The 13,608-nt window shown below is 38.4% G+C and overlaps 1 protein-coding gene across 1 annotated transcript in view; it reads right to left on the bottom strand.

Moving 5' to 3' along the window:
- Window positions 1-13,608, bottom strand: part of PLCB4 (phospholipase C beta 4) — a 184,002-nt gene that overhangs the window by 116,312 nt on the left and 54,082 nt on the right. The gene's annotated exons all lie outside the window — the stretch shown is intronic.

The following is a 13,608-nucleotide window of genomic DNA, read 5'->3' as shown; positions in this document are numbered from 1 at the left end:
CTGGTAGCATTGGAAGCTCTGGATGAAACATGCCATTCCCCACAGCACCATGCCAGGACAGTTTTTAACATTCATAAAGCATCCTGAATTATTAATAATCATCACAAAGGAGCAGCTGAACAGTGCTGCCACATTTATATCTTCCCAGAATAAATGCTAGCTGATTTTAATTGTGTTTCATGTCTTCCTTAGATGAGCAACAAAGTTGAGAAGATTTCACTTCAGAATGAGAAACAGACAAGCTTCAGTAACGCAAGACTTGAGTAGAGCATGAGCAGTACAAAAATATGAGGACAATGACCCTCCTGCACATCCATTCCTAAGGCTTCTAAGCATCCTCTGCAATGTGGCCATGTTTCACCCACAAGTTATTTCAACTAAAACATTTAGCAAGAACATGTTAGTATGATCTGTATTTCCATACCACCTCAGAGCGGCAGCCATAGGCCACACGCTATTTTGTCTGGCATTGTACCAAAACAGAACCAAAGTTATTCTGTCTCCCAAACAGCTCATGGGAAAAGTTGCCAGAGACACTCATAGCTGAAGTAGAGTGGTACGAGGGGTATTGGAAATAACGAGATAATATTTTCCACACAAGAGTCTCCAAACAGTGGGTTGTTTATAGAAAAGATACTTTATAGGAAGAACTGAAGAAGGATAACAAGGCAGTTTTTTCAGATGCTATGGTGGCATCTTTTGCTGCAAGATGCAGTAAAAATCAGAGTATAAAGGTCTCGAGTTGAGAATGGAAAAAATGAACAACCGAGGCTTGGGTCCTGGATGGATCAAGGGTGAGAGAACGTTTCTTACTACTGAGAGAAACAGGGCAGAAGTGACAGTGTGAATCATGGTGAAGAGCCCTGAAAGTACAGAAGAGCAGTTTATGTCAGATGTGTAAGAAGCCAGGAAAGCAAGAGGCAAAAAGGGCAATGACACCATTGAAGGAGTAGGCTAAAAATTTTGGAATCATTTCAAATTAGTATGAATGAAGTAAGACTACATTTATCAAAGCAAGTTTGTTAACAAGAATGCGACATAATAAAAATGTATGCTTTTAGAGATAGGAAGCTTTTTCCAACAAATGTTACAGCATCTGACCCACAATCCCCTCCAAGAAACAGCCTTCAATCTGTGACCCAAAGAGATGTGAATAATACCTAAAATTGTCAGTCAGAGAAGTGTCATGGTGGTGCTCACAACACTTAAAATAAATTAGGGGAAAGAGAGAAATAGCAGAGGAATTTAGAGGAGACCAATGAGGATAAAGCAGACACCAAACAAGAGTGCATGAAAGGTAAAAACAGCTTTTAGATCCATGTATGAGTTTAAGAGAAAACTGAAGATGGAGAGGGAGACTGACTATAACCAAATGCGCCAACAGTAGATGGAGCTGTGAGATAAGACAAAAATATAAATTTTAAGGGGACCAGTTAAAATAGCAATTCTGAAAATGAACGCATAAAAGCCTGCCTTCAAGTTAAATCATGAAACAATCCAAAGAAAGCTGAGTTTGATATGAGTATGACAGCCACATCATGTTAACAGAAGGAGCTTAAATGACCTGTCACTTCTTTCTCCAGCCCTTAGATCAGCAAACATTGCCCGTGCCTAATGCAGGTTAATCCCAGCTAGCTTCCTGTCAAACAACTGCCAGGATCAGCCAAGCACCAGGCAAACACAAACTCGACCTGATTTAACAACCATATTGAGGGATCTTTCACATTCTTCATGCTCTGACGTCTGCACTATATGCTAAGACCATCTGAAATTTTTGATAGAAGCAAAAATAAGAATTTTGTCCTGTTTTCTGAGTTCTCTTTAAAATAAAACAACTATTTATGAAGAAGTCTGTTGATATCTGGAAAGGAATAAGTAATACTTTGAGGTAAGGGCTAATGAACAAAAATGATACATAAAAAGAAAAGATCTGCAGAGGTAACTGGTATCACTATCACCATAAGGAAGTTTATAAATGGACTTCAACACAGGCTCTACTTCATATTCAGAGTCAAAACAAAGCTGGACAACTCTGCTAACTCCAGGTGGAACTATGAATTTTACTTGAATCTCTTGTGTAAACAGGAAAAAAATATATCCTCCTGGTCCTGCATACAATAGATTCCTGTATTAGGCAACAAACAGTGAGTCTGTCAAGGGTAAGAACAAATTCGTCAGGGATGTAACAACAGTTCCTAGGACTGATTTTGACACATGATTCTTCTGTGAACATTCTCCAAAAGAAGCAACTTCACACTTATATGAAAATAAGGCATAAAAATGGAATTGCTTCTAGCCTTGTTCACTGAAAGAAAGATCCCAGTAATGGCCCTGTGGGAAGAAGTAAAATAAGGGAAATTCTATATAATCTTTAATCTTTATTTCCGTGAGGAAACCCCACCCTGCCTCAACTTTACAAATTATCTCCAATCAGCCTTTGTCAAGGAAAGAAAAACTGCAACCAGCATTGCCACAAATCTTTTTGGAGGACAGAACACACAAATGACCAATCAGGATTACCCAAGCTATTTTTTGGAGACCTGGAGAAGAGCCCACATTCAAAAGCTTGTTTGCTGGTCTCATCAGTTAGCCTGATAAAAGACTATCTGCTCCTACAAATCTTGCTTCTCTCAAGGTAAAAAAGAAACAAATATTTTATATATAAAGCACCTGATCTGCAATAGTTACTAACAATATACAAGAGGTGCCACGGAGGCCTAACTAGATTGCATGGTGCTAACTGCAGTCTGAGGCCTACTTAAGCTATCAAATGGACTGTCAAATGGGAACTATATGCATAGCTAAAGGATAACAAAAGTATATGACTAATTTTGTCAACAATAACTGATTTGAAGTAGAGACTGAGTTTCAGTTTGTATTAATAATTACATAAATGGGTCCACAATCACACAGCTGGCCTGTTGTACATCACGCAGTCTATTTCTCTTAAAGCTGAGCTTTAAGTCATGTTGCGTAATTTGTAAATCATCAAACTGAAACCTGCTGATTGTATTATGCATGCCAGTACCCAACTAAGTAATTTCCAGACCCAGTGGAAACCACAGAACTCTTTGCAAGCCCTTCAGATTACTGATATCCATGCTAATTATTTGCTACTTCATAGTAATATATAGCTAGATGTAAATTACAACAAGTTAGGGTTGGTTAAGCCCTTTGTTATTTAAAACACTTTTAGATGTTATCATTTTTCAAATCAGCATCATAGCAAAGGCACAAAAGGCACTACCTAATTCAACACACAACAGAAAACTGACACTGCCAGACACTGTTCCTCACCGCTACCAGCACAGAGGTTGAACGACAGAGGGAATCAGACAGGAGAGAATCCATCCTCACTTCAATCTGAGCATGGATTGCTGCCCCAGCTACCGACTGCACTGGCAGGCAGTAAATAAATCGCTTTTAACCATTGCTACAACAAATACAACAGATACACATAGACCCTTGCTTCACTTGTTTACGTCTAACCTAAAGCTGAAGCCACAAAAAACATCCATGATGAGTGAATGCAAAGCTGGCCGCTGACACGTCCTGCATCCCACTGCAGAGCTTCTGCATCTCTCTCTGTCCCCAGTGAACCTCGCTCCTAAAGACTTGATCAATAAAGAGACAACAGTTAAGGGGTTAGACACACAGCTACCAACTTACTCAAACGTGAATGGCACTGCTAGTATACGAGCAGGAAAAGTAACCCAAAAAGGAGGGAACAGCAAACATTTTCTCGTCGTTTCTAAAAACTCTAACATTCAATTACTATAACACAATAAAAAATAATGGAGCGATATTTAAATCTAACAATTGCCAAAGCCAACAATACCAAATCTTCCTGGTCCCCAGTGTAGCTAGTCTGCTGTACAGTATGCTAGAAGTTTAAATATTTTACTGTTGCTGAAGCAAAAAAACTTTTGACTGGAAGCACGGCAGTAGAATTCCAGGCAGAGCGGTAATTTCTGCCATAATACAAGGACTGCTACACCATTTGGATGATTAATAAAACAGACAGAATTCACAATAACACTGCTGGATGGTGACACAGGAAGGAGGGAGAGGGGACCAGCAGCGCTCTTCTCTTTTCTTGAAGAAAAGTGGTCTTGATAGTTTTTATGACAGCAAAGTACTTCTGGCCAGATCAAGCTGATCAAATCTGCCTAATTTTGGCACCTAGTAGAAGCCACGTTCTTCGAAAAAATTCCTAAAAACCCTGTAGCAAGCAAATAGGGAAAGTGGGGGGTTTGTCCATCCAAGTTCAAACACCTGCATTAGGCAGATGTGAGCTTCCTCCAACAGCCTTCCAAAACATATACAAGGAACACGGGAATTACACAAGGAACACCGGTACTTATTTTAGGGAGACTGCTTCACCAGGTGTAATCTAAGATGACCACTCCGATTTCGCAGTAGCAAAGACATTTTACCAGGTTCCCACCACCTTTTGTGCATAACTAAGTAAACTGGCAGTTTGCTGCTATCCTACTCACATGGCTGCGTCTATGCAGCTGTGAGAGTCTAAAATTATTTTAGGAGGGAAAACAAATGAACAAACAAAAAAAACCCAACAACAACAAAACAACATACCCTACGTCTTTCCTTCTTTCTTTTTTCTTATGTTCTATTCTCAGTTCACTGATGAGGGTTAAGGATTTTATTGACAAATAGATACAGGAGCACAGTTGAGGGAATAGTAAATTGAAGTTGAATAAGGAGAAAAAGCAAATTGGCATGATGAACTGCTAAAAAAGCTTTATACCCAGGGCAATACAAAACGGACCTGCATCTTTACATTTCTGTTTCATGCAAGCCAGACGCATTCATCTTTTTCTGCAGCACTGCCTTATGTGTGCTTTAATTGCAGCATGCTAACAGCAGTTGGCATTTTATAAAATGCTGGAACTGGGGATTAATAAGGATTTAAATGTTGTGATTTCAAGCTGCTTTACAATTGTAAGGAACGTTGGCTTCTACAGAGGGTCGAAACAGGAACAGTAAAAATGATGTCCAAATGGATGTGGGGAAGACAGACTATTTTAAATGATGAGATTTTTAGAATCTGCATACAGTAACGTGCCACATCTAGAGCAACACGTGGAAAACAGAGCTCTAAAAGCTCTTAACTATTTGCTGGACTTTGCACTTGCTGCTTCTCTTTTGACTCGGCTACCGTTCTGTTTAGTTCTGGTGTACGTATGTATTGCAACCAATGCCCTGTCCACCATAACCTTAATGTGAAATCCTGGATTCACATTTGTCAACAGGGATATTTGCACTGATGGAAATTGACTATAGCAAAAGCTCTACAACTGGGGTAAAGGAAAATACTTTTAAATGGTAGAGAAGATGTTACTGTGAGTGTCAGCAAATTCACTTGCCTCAGCAAACCCAGTTTGAAGATCACTGTCTCACTGAAGGAATTTAAATTGTGCAAGATCAGAGCACTTAGAGACGCTTGGGTCCCTTTCTGCAGACTGCCACAACGGTGACCCGGGGGGCCACAGGAGATCCTTTCATTCTGGGGATGTTCTCGTATGGGTTTTTGGCATCAACCTCCTCACATCTCTCTTTGCAAGTACTCAAGTTTTAAATTTATATGCCCGGTCAAAGCATCCAGCAACAAGTCTGTTCTGCAGCCTGAAGTCTTAGGAGCTCATGGGAACTCATTCTGTCTTGAAATGATAGTGTTATACATCGCTCCTGCTCTTTTCCACAGCACTGTACTCAGTCTTTTATATTATTTGCTCTGTTCACTTTAGAACATTTAAAATGTATAATAAGGAAGATCTCCAAAACTACAGGGCCATTTTAAGAAAAATATCAGCACATCCACATACTCCAATTATAAAGATTTGCAGAGTGGTCAAACAGAAGCCCACCGTTGCCACAGAAAAAAACAAGAACCGCCCATAAGACTGTGGCCGGAACAAAGAGAAAAAGCTAAGAAAATACTTTGCTCTCAGCAGGAACTGCCTCATTCAGCTTGAGGAAACTCATCTTTTGTTACCAGAGGCATCGCTGATTCCTTCACCAGTGACTTAGGAGTGATACAAAACAGCCAAACCGAAATTGTTGTGCCAAAATGATCAGCCAGCTGGGGGATTAGAACAGGACAGTGCAGCCCCTTCTCCACACTCAGGAGGCGCCATGAGTGAGTTCCACATCGTGCTTCTCAGAGCATCCAGATCATCAGCAAGTACAAATACATTTTTACAATTGTTTTGTTTTCACTGGTGCTGAGTAGCAGCAGAGATTTTGAAAAGAGCAACCCAACTTAAAATCACCACTAGAAGAGAAGGCGACCTTCCTAATGCAACAAAATGTTAATTTCTTAAGGAAATTCCAGAATATTCAAACTAATTGTTTATCCTGGCCTCCTAGAGAGCCTAAATGTATTTCTAGCTGTGTGCATATGAACGAGGGTCTGAGAGGCTGAAAAGCACTGCAGCTGATCACAACCGTATTTCTTCTCCTGAAGTTAACTCAAGTTTGCTACTGGCCCAACGGCTGATGGGTCATCAGTCCCAGGAGGAGTCACACTTGTGCACATATGGGCATATAATGCTGTCCTATTTATGTTTTCATTTTAAGTCAGCTAATACAAGATGCATCTGTAAGAACACAGAGCTCATGGATCTCACTAAACTTTCTGCTATGTTTCCCATTTTAAAAATAATGTCATGATTCTATGGTCAAATGATACTGTTTATAACTGAATAAAAATATATACAGACATTTAATATACAACTGGAGTAAAAAAATTCCATTCTTAAGAACAGCAATTTAAATATTTCCAGTATCAACAATAAAAACTATTATGCCATTTTCAGTTTGATGTATTTAGAGATATGAATATACCATAATACTAAAGGAACAAAGAAGTATAATATATAAATGAAATATGAAAAGTTGCAGAGAACCAAATGTATATCTTCATCCAAGTGGTCAGACTATGTGATGTAAACAGTTGAAATTTGCATTTCACTTAATAAGACAGTTTTGGCAAAGATAAGAATTCTTAGTTCACTATTCAAATGATGAATTGTCATTCATCAACTAAATGCTCTAATTAATCCCAATGTGTGGATTAAATCTTACTCAAACTTTATGCTAACCCTGTTTCATTTTGCAATGGTTACCAGTAAAATGCCATGAAATGCTTCATGGATCATTGCTGTTTCCTATTGTTTTCCATGAAGAAAACATCATAAACACACAACTGCAGTGGTATGCAAGATTATCCAACAAAATTAAAAAGGAAAGAAAAAAAGAGAGTAGACTGCCAAGTATTCTAACTATAACATTATCAAAAAAAAGGACAATCAGTCCAAAGTATTCTCTATTGAAATTATGAGAATACACTGAACAGAAAACATAACAAAGACTTATACAATAATTTTACTTCAGACTTCGGGAAAAACTGCTTGGAAGTTGTATAAAGTTACACTCCAATACAGAAAGGCCTTTATCTTTTCATCTTGTATATATATAAGGCTATGATGGTGCTCACTTCAACAAGGCTTGTCATGGAAAAATAGTAAGGCTAAAAAATAAAAGCAACATCTAGAGATAAAGGGGCATTCAGGAAGCTCTTGTACGGAACTAGAGTCAAGATTTCTTGCAGAGCTCCAAAAAAGCAAACAATAAGCAAACCCATAAGTGATAAAAGACGAAAAGTGCAAATTACTTAGAAGACAAAGGCAAAACTTTACGATTTTCCTTTATAGGATTTTTAAAATATTTCTATGTCTATATGCTTATATAATTTTCAAAATGAATTTGCTATTATTTTGATGAGACAAATTCTCCACTTGAACTTAAAATAGCTTGACAGTAACAGTTCGGGGTTTTACTTCTGAAAATACAGGCAAGAGTCAGCATAGTCACCATATAATTTCTTTGCAACCTAAAGCTCCTAAAGCTACAAATAAATTCTTTCCAAAAGAAAGATACTTTTCTTTAGGCATTCTTAGAATTCCCCATGATCATTAATGAACAGAAGGTCTATTCATTGTGCTCTTATCGCTTACTCCCACATATTATATATAGTCCAAAGTCCGCTTCAGTGCAGGCAGGTGGAATGCAAGTGATTTCATCTGGACTGCATTTGGCCCTTACAGACCTAATTACAAAGCTGTATGGAATGGGCTCAGAGAAAATGCATGAAAAAATTTACAATACACTTACTTTGTGGTTTACGAGGATCACAAATGAAGCTGCATCAGATTTCTTTTTTAAAGTCAACCAAATATATCTGATCTCTTACATTTGCCATACATTAAGAATACAGAAACTAATTAATTTATATTTGTTACTGTTTAAAAAAAATATGTATTGTATGAGCTGTAAATCCACAGTCAAGCTGTAGAACTACAACCAGCTTCTTAGAACTGTTCTGTGAGCTTTCACTAGCCATGCTAAAACTGCCTGCTGTAAGATAGTTTACCACACTTGTTCACTCTCTCCTTTCCCCCTGACTCCACAAGATGCCAGCACAGTAACGAATTGCATTCCTCGCTTTTGCAGGCCACATTTTATTCCAAGGATGCCATTTTTCAAAGAATTTTGGTTATGAATCACACAATGAATATGATTTTGAAATGTATGTGAAGTCTGTCACGGATTTAAGAGGAGCTAGGATTTCATCCAAAGAATGTTACCATATGCTATTTAACATTATCTGTAATGTAAACTGTGATGTGAAATACAGTCTGACTGTTAAAAGATTCAGAAAACTGTCTAGCAAGCTCCTGATTCATCATATTTCCAGAATTTGTGTGCTATAAACTCAAGTCCCTTTTTTTCCAGTCTCTACAAAAGAATTTTTTTTTTTTTTAAAAAAAGGCATAAAAGGCTAACAAGTTGTTTCACCATGAAAAAACAGGAACATTCCTAAGTAAAAATTTTAATTGATACTATAGCTCTCTGGTTTCAAGTTATCAAAATTATTTGCTTGATGAAGCCTGAAAATAAGAGTGACAGGAATTTATACAAAGAATGGAATTCTTGACACTTTAAAGACAGTTTAGCTCAAAACATCTGATCATGAATAAATTGACTCCCATGCAAAGAGGCAGTCAGCACATCTACATGGTTGGTGAGATGAAAGATGCCTTTAAAGTGTTTGAAATTAGAAAAGAGAATTATCTGCAGAACTAGATCAGGTTTTTTATCAATACAAGAAGTTTGTTGTTGGAAGAAAACAAGCTACGACAAGCACTGTACATCAAAAAAAGGTGACTATGCTTCTCAGCTGGCAGCGTCCCTGATCCAACATCAGACTATAATACAAAAACGCCAAACTAATTGCAACTGGTCTGCAGACACGCTGGGCCCGGGCTGTACATGGAGTCAGGTGTGGGCTTCAGCAATACCGGAGCATCCCCAAATAGACATCTGCGGTTTCTTTGCCTGGCAAGTCAGCTGGCTCCTTGCAGGCTCCAACTACAGCACAACATTGTAGGCATGTAGCTTAGATCGCCAATGTGTTTAGGTTCAGCTTCTGATTTGAGTCTAGAATTATCACTGGCTGTACAGATGTAGCCTATTCACAGATAACGTGGGATGGTCTTGACTACACCGCAGTCAAAAATGGTGTTTTACAATGGCAGTTCTTCACATAAATAACTCCCTACTATGTATAATTAGGATATCTGTTCTTATTTGCACAAAATTCTCTCTGACTTTGTGTCCAGCCAGACAGTGAATTTTGAAGGAGAGATGCTTTACCAGATTCTATTGCTAATACTGCTTCATACTTTGCATGTAAAGTTTCTGTTCTTAACATTTACGTGAAGGTTCTTGCAATGTTTCATAATTTTTCCATAGGTATTTTGAACCATTCTGCTTATTTTAAGAGGGCTACATTACTCATGTAATTCTGTACGTTAAAATAGATAAATGATATTTCATTACATTTTACAGGACTCCCAACAGTCTCTGCCAAGTTTTATCACAGCTTTTTCAATATGGAAGAATACAAATTTACAGAAAAAAAAGTCTCTTAAATCCTTTGGTATTTCAAATTGCTAACATTTTTTTTACACTGTAATAGACACACGACTGTAGCAAAGAAAGCCAACAATTCTTTTGCCAAAAAGTCAGTATCCGTGATGTGTGCAACCAATTAAAAAGAAAGTATGAGCAGTTATCTGACATGCAGGATATCTTCCAGCCACAAGTCAGAATTTAAATGGTGCTTTATATGAACCACTGTGTATTAGGCTAGTTTTGCCTTTTATTTGTGTATGTGTACCAATCTTATGTGCAGTTCTATAAAACAGAACTGAATAAACAAATGGTTCACAATTGATTAATCCAACTCACTTGGTACATATTTTATTTCATTTATTTTTGAAAAGGAAAAGTCTCACGCGTGCCTCAACTATGCTCACCGTAATTTAACAGTAATGTATCCAGGCAGCCTCTAAGTCGACAAACCTTTGCTTTTCATCAATTTGCAATCCATTGCTGTTCCCTACCAGCAGCTTCGTGCAATCCATTCATATCACCCATTTCCCCATGAAATCAGTCTCCCACCCATCCAAAAAGAGCTCTTCGACTTCACACCACTAAGAGATTACAATTTAACACTTCTCCTATAATTAGAAGGGCTGTTAATTTAGGAAGATATCATTGACTTAAAATCTGATGCATTTCAAATAAAGCAATAACTGTCCCCTCACTACAGCTTCAATCTATCAGACTGCTGACCCATTTTTGTTATATTTTTAGTAGTATTTTTCGATGTCTTATGGTTTTCTTGCATAATATTGTGTGAGTGAAAGATAATTCCACTCTTTAACACCCTCATAAATGTTCTCCAGTTAAAAATAAATCAAGCAAATAAATAAACAAAAATACAAGTACCAAGAAAGTGACCAAGTGTGCGACTGCACACAGTGGAACCGCTCATGAAAGATGTACGCACAGGTCCTAATTGACTGAACACATAAAGGAAACATTAAAAATAACATTAACTGATGTCAAGCTTAAAAACAAAAATCTTTTGTATTTTACTGGGAGGTTTTTCTGTTGTCTTTCAATTACAGCATACCAGTGCTGGTCCAGAAGTGCTTAAAACAGACTTGCAATGTTTAAGATATCTCAGATATTCTGAAAATAGATCTTTCCACTGAGTGAAGCCTCACCTACACCAGAAGGCTGATTTATCTTAACTTTATCAGTTTTGCATCACTGAAATACAAAGTACACATCCTCCTGTAAGGTAGATGTATCAATTTTTCCTCAGATGACAGCTTTCACCTGTGGGCCTGTACTCGTTCAATTGTATTAGTCAGTAAATCAAATAAATAAAAATGTTACGATATTAACTGGCAAATCACAATCAATACAATTTAAATTCAAGTGAAAGTTGAATTGTATTGATCAAAACCTACTGGAAACAAAATTTCAAAAAATATTCTTATCCAAACAAGTCTGAATTACATGAAGCAATTGTACAGAGCCATTAGTTATACACATTTATTCTTAAGTAAAGGTTGGTTGCTTTGTTTACCCTGATGCTATTCTTAATCGACCCATCTCTTTATACATTAACTTCTCTGTGATAAGCAAATGGCACAAGAACAAGCCTGAAAACGTGTTCATGTTAAATCTGTCACCTCTAAGGCTGCTGGCGGTGGGATTGTCGCATGCACGGACACGCTCAGCCACTCTCCAGCCTGCCAACATCAGGACGGCCCATGAGCGCAATGCTGCAGGGAGCTGCCTCTAGGCCTGGGTACCCAGACGTAGCCGCTCCTCCAGTGATGCTGACACGTCTCTTTGCACTGCTGCGTCGCTGCTGGCACCCACCCAAGCAAGGCAGACCAGAGCCACTTCAGGCGGAACTCCTGATGCTGCGTTTGCACAGCTAGCTGCAGGACAGACACAGCAGAACCACAGCGAGAACTCATCTCTGACAGTGCTATTCGAGCAGTTCTTCTCCTTGTGAGAAACCAATGCCATCTCCTAAGGACTGAGTTGTCTCACCCTGTACTGCGGGGCACAACGAAATCATTACACCAGAAAGATGCTTGTACTGAGGGAAGGAAAAAGAAGGAGATGGAGAAGGAAAAAAGGTACAGGGAAAGGAGCAAAAGGGGGGGAATTAATTACTCTCTGTCTCCCCAAAGTCAGGTACTCCCACCCATGCACATATCTTCCAACCCACATGCTGTAGTACCTTATCCGCCCTTACCAAGAACCTCCACCAGTTGATCAATGCGTGTCACTGCTTGGGCAGAGGCTGACCCCCAGAAACAGAGGGCACTCATTACCCATCATATTTGCCATCCTGGCACACAACTAGCCCTACTGCAAGCCTATGAAACGAGCTGTTAGCACGAGCCATTATCTCACACTAGCCCTCTTCCTTCCACATCTCTCTATTGATTTTTAAGCAAGTTAACAGTGCTTTAACAACAGCCAGTTTCTGCTTTAAAGACAGGCTAAGCAGTGCCTAATGTCTGCAAGTAAAGTGCTAAATCAGGACAGAGATCCTGTATTTCAAGTGCTCCATGATAAATATTGTGATAAATCACAGCATAATGCAAATAAATACCTGTGTCTGCACCATCACATCATCATCAAATGACAACAATCATCACTACCTGTTGCTTTCACACCACCACCTAATCTAGAAATCAAACTACCTGGTGCTATCTCTGTAGTTATTTCCCACTTTGTAGATCTAGAAGAAATGCAGAACAAACAAACAAACCAACACAGCCAAAATATGGCAATGATCAGTACCTTGCTTTCTAATTTTGCAAACATCTTCTAGGAAATAAGAATCCTCTTGTGCTGTATTGCAAATGGAAATAACATGCTATGAGAGGGGTAAGTGAATGCTATACTGCAGCTGAACAAGACAATAAAAGCACTGTGATAAATGGTTTCAGTGCCCCGTCATATATACTATTTTCCAGTTATGATTAAAAGCAGAGATAAGTAAAAAGGAACTATAATATTGATTCTGCTTGACATACATTTCCTACCAGACAGCAAACTACTGTGGAAGAATGCCTGGTGACAGATTTTAGTAAAATACAAAGCTGCCCCCCCCAGCAGACCACCCAGATCATTAAATACAATTCTATTATGTTTTCCCTGTATATGTTTGCAGATCAGATCCATTTTGCAAGCAATATTTATATGGTTTAAATTTCACAAAATAAATAACCTTATTCAGCGTCATCAAGTATTGGCCCCAATCTATAAAACTCAATGCTCGACTAGAGCAGGAGCTGTCTTATTAAAATCAATGCATGTATAACCAAGTTCACCCGCTGTTACACAAACATTCAGTACTCATGAGTCTGCACTATGGGGTACTGGTACTGCACCCACATGTTACTTGCCTTTTTTTTGGAACTGTAACTACCATATACTGGCAACAGCCTCTTGGTACAATATAAGCCAGTCACAATCTCCTTCCAATACAGGTTGTGCAGCCCCCCAACTCTAGTTTATGTCCAGACACTCCTATGTTTGCCATATAAACAGAGTAAAGCAAAATGGCCTTATAAGTCATTGGCAATCAAACCTCTTATTTCAGTAGCAGAAATACTTAAATATGCCCAATGTAGAGAAGGG

This window comes from Streptopelia decaocto (assembly GCF_964273445.1).
Source record: "Streptopelia decaocto genome assembly, chromosome: 3".
Lineage (NCBI taxonomy): Eukaryota > Metazoa > Chordata > Aves > Columbiformes > Columbidae > Streptopelia > Streptopelia decaocto.
This window is presented reverse-complemented; position numbering and strand designations above follow the sequence as displayed.